General features: G+C 44.0%; 1 long non-coding RNA gene across 1 annotated transcript; it reads right to left on the bottom strand.

Annotated features, from left to right (window-relative positions):
* Positions 1-1,917: 1,917 nt before the first annotated feature.
* On the bottom strand, positions 1,918-5,913 carry Gm40423. Its single transcript, XR_872748.1, has 3 exons — positions 5,775-5,913; positions 2,749-2,804; positions 1,918-2,368 (listed from the first exon to the last, which is right to left on the bottom strand). It is a non-coding gene; the product is annotated as a predicted gene, 40423 (long non-coding RNA).
* Positions 5,914-11,764: the final 5,851 nt, after the last annotated feature.

Raw genomic sequence — 11,764 nt, 5'->3', positions numbered from 1 at the left:
GGCTCCTGGGTAAATGCTCAGTCATTAGTGCTGAGCTGTAAGTCCTCAGACCAGGTAGTTCCTGAGACCAGATAATCCTATAGAACATCATTTGAGAAGGACTGGAGGCTCCATGTAATTTGTTCTGCCTATCCATTCATATGTAATTATGGAAAAGAAGAGAGGAAGCCAGCCAAGGAAATCTTTATGTCCACATGACATTTACTAAGACCCAAAGGAATTTGCAGCCGAGAGCAGATAACAAGGAGAGGTACAACAAGGAATGGGATAAAACTGAGGGCCACTGCGGTGTATTCAGGACAAGAAGAACGAGGGAGGCAGCAGCTTCCTGTTTGAGCAGATGACATAGTTAATTTAGAGATGACACTGCAAAAACAGAATTTCTCAGGTCTTACTTGGTTTTCCTCTTCTCTATCAAAAACAATCTTCCAGCCGGCAAAAAAAAGCAAAGCCCCAGCCAAGAGGAAATGAAAGTCTGAGATAGGGCAGAGATAAGAAGATAGCACCTGGCGGCTGCATCTAAGTCTCCAGGCTCGAATGAATGGCATTCCAGGGCTGTCTGAATTCTGAACATGTACCCAGATATTACAATAAGAGAAACATTAACAGCTGATGAGAGATAGATAGATAGATAGATAGATAGATAGATAGATAGATAGATAGATAGATAGATAGAGAGAGGATGGATCCAGCAAGAACAAGAAATCATGGCAGAAAATTCTGACAGTCCCAGCAAAGCAAAGATTTCACTTTAGTGGTTCTGGTCTATTGTTAATCATAGCCAGTTCTTCAGCCCTGCCTGACCAGAACAGCCAGATTCTTAATGCCACATATTGAAGAGCCCCAGTAGAAGCTTTAAGGGATGCTCAAACTTCCCGCTGAAATTTTACAAGCCAAATCTGTCTTCTGTGCTGCTCTCAGCATTACCTTCTAAGTTCCTACTGTAGATCATTTGCTCTCAGCATTACCTTCTAAGTTCCTACTGTAGATCATTAAACTCTAACCCAGCATTTCTCAACCTGTGGGTCATGGTCCCTTTGAGGGTTGAATGACCCATTCACAGGGGTTGCCTATCATATACTCACATTATGATTCACAACAGTAGCAAAATTACAATTAGGAAGTAACAACTAGAATAATTTTATGGCAGGGGTCACCCTAACATGAGGAACTGGGTTAAATGGTTGCAGCATTAGGAATATTGAGAACCACTGTTCTGAACAATGGTTTTTCTATCCTAAAATTTCAAAGTTCATCCACAATCCACCCAAAACAAGATGACTGGGTCTGCCACAGGAATACCCTACTCCTGGTACCAATTTCTGTCTTAATTGGGGTTTCTATGCTGAGATAAATCAGCATGATTAAAAGCAACTTGGGGAGGAGAGGGGTTGTTCCTGCTTACAACTGACTCTTAGTTCACAGCCCATTGCTGAGGGCAATGAGGCAGGAGCTCAAGGAGGACCTTGAAGTCAGGAACTAAAGCAAACAGGGAACTCTCAATGTCCCCTGTGGCTTGCCCCCCATGGCTTGCTCGGCCTGCTTTCTTATACTGTCTAGAACCATGGGCCAAGACTGCACCACACACAGTGGGTTGTATCTTCCCATAGCTATCAGTAATGAAGAAAATGCCCTACAGACTTGCCTACAGGCCATCTGATGGAAGCATTTTCTCAGTTTAGTGTCCTCCTCCCAGATAACTCTAATTGGTGGCAGATGACAAAAATAAAACAAACAAACAAATACACAAGCAAAACTAGCCAGGATTGATATAAACTAGAAAAATGACAATATGACAACATAAAAACCAAGGAAGCTTGGTATAATTCCAGAAACCTCCAGAAAGACAAATGCCTCATTTTTTTTTTATTATTATAAGAAACATCTAGTTTGGAATGGTGGCATACACCTTAAGTCAGTAAGGAAAGGTAGGCAAATCTGAGTTTGAAGCCAGCTTGGTCTACAGTGAGTTCTAGTCCAGCCAGGGCTGGACAGTAAGACTCTATCTCAAAACAACAACAAAACAAAGCTTCTGGTAAAATCTAGCACAGAAGAGAAAGACAAATGCTGTCTCCTAAGCTCACACGTGGGGGCTCAGATACTAACAGTGTTCCACAGCCATCCTGTAGTCATGAAATAACAGTCTGTGGAGGCTCCACCAGCATCACCGTGGACACCCAGGGCAGCTACAGCTACGATGCCCAAGAAGTAGAGATAGGATTCATCTGTAGAGGGGTTTCAGCAGCCCCTGGCTCAGTCGTGATACCTGTCTTCCAGAGGGCAGGGGTGACTTGGAGGACAGAGGTGGTGTGCTGACATCTGCTGGACCAGGAAACAGCTGCTGAGATGGAGGGGTTGAGACTTCAAGCTGTGAGAGCAGAGAGCTTGTGTTTGAATCTCAGTTTTATAACTTAATGGTTGCGATGTTCGAGAACTTCTCAATTTATGCAAAATTACATATATACCAGTGTATGTGCACACCTATGTACATAGTTTAAATGAAGTTATGTCATTTGGAGGTGACAATGTTCTCTCAAAAGCCATAGACTAACAAAACCTCAGTGCCAGGCATGGGAAGCCTTCCTTTCAAACTGTTGGTCAGGACAGTTTGACCCCAGACACCCCCTAAAACAAACTATGCTCTTACCATTGCCCCTGGTTGCCTCTCAGCAATTGAAGGTACAATCCTATCACTGAAAACATCACATACTTTGGACAGGAATTTGAAGGAATCATGCTAGTACTGACCTGGAAGTCTCCTCCATGAGGACTAGTTCTCACAGTACTGGAAGGAGCTATGTGAGCTGCCAAGAGAAGAAAGCAATCAGTAGGCCTATGCAGCTGTGATGCCTTCAAACCACAACAATGACCAGAATGGTGAGACATCCTGAAAGGTACAATAGAGGAACTTCTAGCCTGGCAGTAACCAACACCCATCTGATTGGACCTAAGGTAATCAATTGGAAGGAACTCATGTCTGGTACTGTAAACCTAGTCTACTACCCATGGCTTACAGGTTAGGATCACAGTCTATCACTGAGGGAAATCAGGGCAGAAACTCAAGGCAGGATCCTGGAGGCAGGAATTGACTCAGAGACCATAGAAGATGCTGTTTCCTGGCTTTCTCCTCACAAATCACTTGACTTACTTTCTTTTACAACCTGGGACCAACTGCTCACAGATGGCACCGCCCACAGCAGACTGGGCTCTCCTACGTCAATTTCATTAATCAAAAAAGTGTTCCCACAGACTGGTCCACAAGATAACTTGATGGATACGATTCCTCAACTGAGATTCCCATATCTCAGATATTGTCTAGGTTTGTGTTGACAAATCTAACCAGCACAAAGTGTTTGCTGCCAAGCTTGATCCAACTGGAGCTGGATCCTTGACATCACATGTTGGAAGGAGAGAAGTGACTCTTGTGATTTTTCTCTGATCTTCACTTATAGAGCACGCTCACCAGTACATAGCCCACATATACCACTAAATAAATTTTAAAAAATTAAGGGGACAGAGTTCTTAAAAGTTAAAAATAGAACTACCGCGTGCCTCATTAGTCTCTCTGATAGTTATATACCCTCCCCTGAATAAATCACTACACCACAAAGATATCAACATTCTGTGTTCATTAATGCATTATATCCAACAGCTAAGATATGGAAACAACTGTCAGGTCCATCAAGAGATGAGTGGAGAAAGCAGTCATGGAGTAGGGCAGGGTATGGTGGAATCTGCTCTAGCACTAAGGAGGCTGAGGCAGGAGGATCTCAAGTCAAAAGCAAGCTGGACTGTTTATGGAGAACTACAGCCTCTCAAGTAAGGAAGTTGTGGTATAGAAGTGTATATGGTGGTGGTGGGGAGAAATGGGTGATTTATCTCTTACTACTCCAAATCTGTTGACACAGGTCTTATCATCTGTATGCATTCAACAAGACTTGATTGAAGGACATTCTAGAAATCAGAATGTTAATGATATTAGCAATAATGGCAGCCAGGATTTAGTCAGCGCCAACTCTATGCCAAACTCTTTCACATGCCTTCACTCACTAACCATCACAGAGCCTTATGGCAATGGAAGCACCTTGTTTGAAGCTAACAGCTTTGTAATTGGTCTTAAGGATCTGTTCAAAAGGAGGAAAACCATGTCTGCTACCAGAAAACCAGCCTTGTACCCAGGGCTGGTGAGTCACATTAGAGAAGAACCTACATCTGCCACTTTCCTGAACAGGCATGATTCCTAACTACACTCTAAATACTTATCCTCACACCCATGGAAACCAGACATTTCAGCCCTGTGGCATCATGGAAATACCTCCTTACCTTGAATTCATAGAAAAGGTAGCTGAGGCGAAGAGGCTAAAGCACTGTTTATGGACATGCAGTGGGCCCTGTGGAAGCAGAACTCACCCCACACCACCATCACTAGGCCCCTTTCCTTAAGTCTTGTGCATGCCCACCCATCTTCATGGGCCTGATGCAACCCTGCTGCATGGTGATGGGCTGGAACCCCTGTGCAGACATTCTCTGTACTGTAACACTGAGATTTCACACTTGTTTTCAACCTTGGGAGTTGGAGTGTCTCGTTTAGTTGAACAGAATTGCTGTCAGCGTGGACTGTTTGTCAGGGGAGGAAAGCAAGTCTGGGAGCCTTCACCAAGGAAAATTCTAGCCCACAGGTTAAATGAGCCTCATGACAACAACCTTTAAAGTTTAAATATGTGTTCATTTGACAAATATTTATTAGATGCCCTCCCTCTCTGTGCATTTATTGGTGTAGGTGCTTAGAGTGCAATAGTGGATTACACTGGCCAAGATCCCTGCCTTATGTCAGGAGGAGGAGAGACAAAATAACCAGGGAACAAACATAATAGACAAGTTAGTGATGTGTGGCATACAAGGAGGCAGTGAGGACTTGACAGCTGCGGTTTTAAATTGGGTCAGCGGGAGAGACCTCAGGAGAAGGTGACGTCTAAGCACATGCCTGCAAGGGGCAAAAGAGGCAGCCATACCTGAAGGAAGAGCAGTGGGGTCCTGGGATCATCCAACGCAAATGCCTGGGGGGAGTTGCTGCAAAGAGCGAACTGTCTAGGATGATGTTAGACTTGGGAAGTAAGGAGCAAAGAGGACGCAGGTCTTTCAACCACTACTGAGCCTTGGGCTCCTCACCAGGCAGCACAGTAAACTACAGCAGAGAAGCGATGTGAACTGATTCACACTGAGTATAGTTAAATCCACTGTATTCGATATTGTTTTGACTTGAGAATGTGTTTTATCACTGAGACTGTGGCCCACAAGGACACGAAGCTTACTTCTAGGCAAATGTCAGTACCATGTTCAGAGAACCCACCAGGCCTACAGCTGAAGAGCGAATGTGTGTGGGGGGCAGTGGTGGTGGGGATGCTGAGTAAAAATAGTTGTGTCCTTTAGTTCAAAGAGCCTCTGGGAGGAATAGCTAATAACAATAGCTGTAAAGGTCAATGCAAATATTAAGTGCTATCAAATTCTAACTACTACTTAAAAAGAAAAAGCCTGCCATTATTCGTTGGCCCAAGAGTCAGGACCTCTGGCACCTGCTCGCCTCGGCAGCCAGTCAGGGCCTTGGTGACTTTAGGTAGTTGCAATAGTCCTCTCTCCATCCACAGCTCGGTCAGAAGGGATTGCTTTCCCCTCCCCCATGTCCTCTGCAGCAAAACACAATCCTGAGGGGCTGGGTTGATGATAATTTGTTTTGTTTTTTGTAAAAAAATCATTAATTCTTTAAAGGTACTCACAAGACTCGCTCCACAAGGCTGCACATTTGCATGGGCACACGTGTAGAGAGCACTTGCTCTGAGCTGTTTACACCAAGCCACACAGTCATGGAAATTTTGCTGGAGATTGGTTTGTGTGGGAATTACACTGGAACACTGGCTGCTGGTGCCAGCTTTGTAACACAATGAATAGCTATTGTTCTCACAGAGGATCTGGCCGCTGGTGTCTACATACACCGAGGACGGCCTTCCTCTTCAGAAATAACTTCCAGCCATTATGTATTTTTTTTATATATAATTGTCGTTGGTGTACCCAATGTTCTAGATGCCTGGAGAGAAGGAGAACTACGTAAAGACATTTCAGTTGCCCTCCAAAGAGGATTAAGTGCCCCTGTTTTGGTAAGTTGGTCCTGACTGTTACTATACAATGAGATATGCTTACAGACATTAGATAAGAGGAGGTGACCTACTGAGTACCTACTAAGGGCCAGATTCTGTGTTTACATCATTCCCCTAAATATCACAGTGCAGTGAGAACAGGCAGTAGATATTATTTTGCAAATGGAGGGCTGAGGTTCAGAGATTAAACCACTGGAGATTAAAAAACTGGAGTTGTTTAATTCACGTCAGAGCTGGGATTTGAACCTAATTCTATTGACTAAAGTCATGCTGCCATCAGGCAGACTTAGGCTGAGAAAACTGTCATCTAGGAGGTGAGGTAAGATGTGCAAAGATGCTGCTGGGAATAGTCACATCTTTCCCCTGGAGTCATATAACCTGCAGGACCAGGGCTCGGGGCAGAACAAGTGCGAACGACCTGATCAAGAAGTCAGGCACAGAGCTCATGCGGCTAACCCAAGCATTCAGAAGGCTGAAGCAGGAGGACTGCTGTGAGTCTCAACTGACCTGTGCCTCAGGGTGTGACTCTGTCTCAAAAATCAATAAATTCATTAAAAAAAAAAAAAGGTTTGCTAAGACACTGAAGAAAAAGAAAATCTGAGGCCACAACTAGCTCCTGTACTGGGATTGAAACTAAGTCCAAAGGGTGGTTTATCACCCAGTAATGTTTTAGGAGACTAAATTTCTGGGACACCCAGCCCATTTCCTCTCAGCAGAGCCACACACCCTGGGAGCAGGCATTTGCTGGATGCTTAGCTATAATCTCTCAGCTCCAAACTTCTCATTCTGCTTTGTGGTTCTGTTCTGGGAGTCTGGCCTGCCAACTCCCTAGCAGGCTCTCTGCCACGAGTGCTGAACAGAGACGGGGAGGTTGGGAAGGCGAGAAAGGCCCCATTTTCTTCTGGCTTTCTGGCTGTGTTCTATTTGCCTGGGCTGCCCTAGGCCCACTTTTCCAACCCTGGTCATGATGGATTTTACTTGAGGAGCTATAATTTATTTTAAACTTGCCAAGTGACCACAGTGAAAGAATGCAGGTGTTAATAACTCTGACCTCTTCCCACGTCTCTCCAACCTCAGGGTTGGTGATATTTCCTCTGGTAACTAGAACCGTGAAATTTACTACACAGTTTGCCCTTTAGTTCTTCAGTATTTCCTTAAAATTTATGTTAAGGTCTCTGCTTTAAAATAACCAATGTAGTTTCTATCTCCCAACTGATATACAATTAATTCTGTTGTGAATTTAAATGGAAGCAAACTAGAAAGCTTTTTTTCAGTATAAGTTAAGGTCCTATGCCATGTTTACAATATCTAGCTTGCTCCCTATAAACACAGGGGGTGGCTTTGCCTCCAAAGCTATACAACGTCTCGTTCTCCACTGAAGGAGTCCAAGTCCCCGGCACCAGGACCTCCCGTTTGGTCTGCTCAGCTTCACACCATCCTCTTGACCACACCTTCTTTGCACTCACCATTCAGTTTTCCACGCCCTCTGCTTAATATTTATCCTTCAAAGGCCGTCTCGGCTTCCCCTGTTCCAGGGAAGCTTTTCTGATCTACTCTCTCTGCTCATTCCCTACTCTGTCCCCCTGTGTGCCCAAGTATAAACATCCTCTCTTAATGACTCCGAGCTTCTCGAGGCCGAGCTGGGCATCACTGCTTCAACTCTTGGTGGCCCTTGAGCCTACTAGGTCCTTCACAATTAATGGCTTAGAATTACTTGTCATTTTTCTACTCTCTGCTATACAATTTCAACAAAGAGCTAAGGGAAAATAACCTAACTCATTGTTTAGGAACTTTGAAACTTTCTTTCTTCCTCTGTGTGGATGGAATACTTCTCCAAACACAAAGCTGTTTGTATGTCTTTGAACTAGGTTACATCCCTAGGAAGTGAGGACATTATAACTGCCCGAGTGCAGTGCCAAGGAGAGGTGACATCATCAAGAATACAAAGCTGTAGGTAAGGAAGAAGCAAACATGGCCTCTTAGAACCTTGGAAAAAGAAAAGTAGTCTCTCTAGCCATGGCAGACATTGGGATGCTGAATCATCTCTTCTTAAAAAAAAATCAATTAATTTTATTTTTAAGAGATGGGAGTCTTGCTATGATACCCAGGCTGACTTCAAACTCTTGGATTTAAGGGCCCACTTTGCAACAGTTCTCAAGTACTTGGGCCTTCAAGTATATGTTGCTACCTTGCCCATCTGTGACTCTCAATGACACATAAGAGCCCTGGTCTTGCAAGAAGGTTAATGATGTGTCAATCAGAATCCAGATCTCAACTCTTGTTTGTCACCAGCTGTAGGAGTATGGCATCTTAACATTTCCAATTGAATTGAGCACAGTGGAAAGGTTATTGGGAGGTGTTTCTGTCCCACATCTCCAGAGCCGTGTCCCCTCCTGCTGTCTAGCCACACTAGTGCTGCAAGCTTGATGCTGCCTCAAAGAACAAAGCTGCCCAGGGAGCTCATGGCTATAATAACTCGTGAGGACCTGGAGGCAAAGCTGTCAGTGTCATCCAACACTAGTCAAGGCTCCTGTGTGGTCAACATTGTGGAACTGTGGCTGGAAAGGAACAAAGACAAGAAGAAAAAGGAGGAGGAGGTGGGGGAGGAAAAGTGAAAGAGAGAAGAAAGGAAGGATTAAAAGAGGAGGGGGAAGGAGGAGGAGACAGTGGGGGCAACAGCATAATGTCCTTTGGGCCTGTAATCCACCTCTTGTTCTTCTAACAGGGAGATTGTCTGCTCTCGCAGGAAAAAGAAAATTAGTCTGTTTGGTCAGAAGTAGCTGTGGCCTCTTTAAGACAGTGTGTTTTACACACAGAGGTGGAGCTTGACACTGGAGTCGGCACATGGACTCTCTTGGATTTTACTGAGAATAAATGATTAGTTGACACAGTCTCAGGAGTGTTGATATCAATTAATTTCAAGAATTTCTGCTAGACAACTTCATACATTTTTTGTTGTCAGTTAGGGTCCTAATACTGAAACTTTGTGTAAACTGGTCAATTGTGAAAAATCGACCTGACAGATCTGCCTTTGGTTTGGTATTAAGCATACATAGCATGATGAAGTGATGTAACAAAACAAAGAGATACATTGTTTTAAATCCAAAACAATAGGAGCAAGTGTAATCTTTGACATTTCCTCCTTATGAAGTGTAGAACACTTTATGTGGGATAGGAATAGGAACTATTCTGAAAAAAAATCACAGGACAATTAGATCACGGGCTAGTGTTTTTCCTTGGTTCTTCGAGGGCCATTCTCTACCTTCTTCACTCAGCACTGCCCCAGGAGATACAACCTACAGGTGGTCAGTAGGTACTGGTTGTCTGTGGTGGTTTTAATATGCCTGGCCTCACCATCTAATGAGTTCTAATGATCATCTAGTGAGAAGGGGCACTATTAGGAGGAGTGGCCTTGCTGTAGGAAGGGAGTCACTGTGGGGGTGGGCTTTGAAGCTCCGCCCAGTGTGGAAGACTCAGTTTCTCCTGGCTACAGTTAGATCAAGATGCAGAACTCTCAATTCCTTCTACAGCACTGTGTCTACTGCATGCTGCCATGCTTCCTGCCATGATGTTAATGGACGAAACCTCTGAAACTATAAGCCAGGCCCAATTAAATGTTGTCTTTCATAAGAGTTGCCTTGGTCATGGTGTCTCTTTGAAGCAATGGAAACCCTAGCTAAGGCAGAAGTTGGTACCAGGCACTGGTGTATTGCTGTGAGGGGCCAATCATGTTTGGAGGAATGTGGATCTTAGGACTTTGGAAAGTGGTGGAATGCTTTAAGTGAGATTCCTATTTCATATTCCTAGTAGGAATATGAAAGATGGTGGTGCTGAAAGTGATTTAAACTGTGGAGGCCTGCTGGCTCACGAGGTTTCAGAGAAGAATTTTAGTATGTAGCCTATAGACTGTTCTTGTGACGTTTTGGTGAAGAATGTAGCTGCCTTTTGCCCTTGTCTGAAGAGTCTGCCTGAGGCTAAGGTGAAGAGATTCAGACTAATTGCATTGATAAAGGAAGTCTCAAAACAACTAAGCATAGACTTTGTCCTCCAGTTTATTCTCATGAAGAATATTTTGATCAAGCATAGCAAGCTTAGAAAGGAAAAAAATACAAAATGTATGGTTTAAGTATTAAAGGGGCACCAGGAAATGGAATGGAGCTAAATCCTGTGTTCAAGGAAATAAACAGATGAAGGAAATAGTGATGTCAGGGCAAGACCCCACCCAGCTAAGTTATTGTTTATGTGTTTGCAGGTGGACAAGGGATAGTTATATCATCCTATGCATTAATATGAATTGGTTAGCATTTTTATTTGCACTTTTAATCTGGAATGAACTACAATCCATAAATGGAGGCCATACCTGTGACCCAGATTGTAAGGCTGGAAGACACATGCTTTTGATCCAGATCGTGAGGCTTAGTGGCTATGAAAAGCTTAGGTCCAGCATGGTTGTACATGTCTTTAATCCCAGGAGTTGACACAAGCATATCTTTGAGTTCAAGGCCAGTCTAGTACAGAGCAAGTTCCAAGTAGAAAAAAAGTTTAGGTCCATGTGTGGAGGTATATAACTTTAATCCCAGAACTCAGGAGACAGAGGCAAGCAGATCTCTTGAGTTCAAGGTCAGTTTACAAAGCAAGTTCCAGGAGAGCCAAGCTTAGGCTGCGAAAGACGTAATAGAACAAGGAGGGCATGTTCCAGCTCCAGCAAGCAGCAGAACTCAGAAGCCTTGCCCATGTGGCTCTGGCTTTAGAGTCAAGAATAGAAGTGGTTACTGGGACAAATGATTCAGGTTATCTGGAGCTAAGATGATTAGAAGAGATCAGCATCACTTAGGAGAAATCTTCTGGGAAGTGTTTTCTGAGAGCACAAAGGACCTATGTTCCAGAGATAGTCAAGGTTGTACCTTGTGCTGCGGCTGTACTTGGTAATGTGTAAGAGTCACCCCGGTGGTACTAGGTTTGAAGGCATGAAGGGGTCATATAGAGCAGCTGAGTCTTGGCACTATAATAGGCTAGGGAAGGCCATTGGTGAAGGTACAGACTCAGTTGCAGTTGGCTTCCCAGGACTAAAGGGGTCATGTAAAGAAGATGATGCTTGCTACCATGAAGGGAGCCTATGAGACGCTATTGGTAAAGCCTAGTTGCGGTGAGAATCATCAGCATGCTGAAGATGCCAGTATCATGGGATGACCACCAAGAATAGCAGCTACAGTGAAGTGGAGTCAACCGGACTCTGGAGTGCTACAGAGGGCACAGTTGGAGATATGACCCAAGCCCTTTGGAGGAGCCTAGAGGATCATGTGTGGATCCCAGAAATTGGAACAAGAAGCTGTGATGTTTAAGTTGCCTTAGAGACCCCAAGATGTTTCAGATGCCAGAGCCATGGGATACCTGCCAAGGAAAGCTGCTAACAGGGCATGGAACCAGCCCAAGAGAAACAATTGTGTTTCAGTCAACAAAGCTGAAAGGAGTTGAAGATCAGAGATGCAGAGTTTCGAGTTGCTCAGCTGATTTTGGTCTTGCTTTGGTCCAGTATTTCCTCACTAATGTTTTGGAATGGTAACAAATATGCTTTGATGTTGGAAGTATGTGATCTGCTTTTTGCTTTTGAT

This window comes from Mus musculus, chromosome 12 (assembly GCF_000001635.26).
Source record: "Mus musculus strain C57BL/6J chromosome 12, GRCm38.p6 C57BL/6J".
NCBI classification, from domain to species: domain Eukaryota; kingdom Metazoa; phylum Chordata; class Mammalia; order Rodentia; family Muridae; genus Mus; species Mus musculus.
The sequence above is the reverse complement of the archived record's forward strand: the minus strand, read 5'-3'. Positions and strand labels throughout refer to the sequence as shown.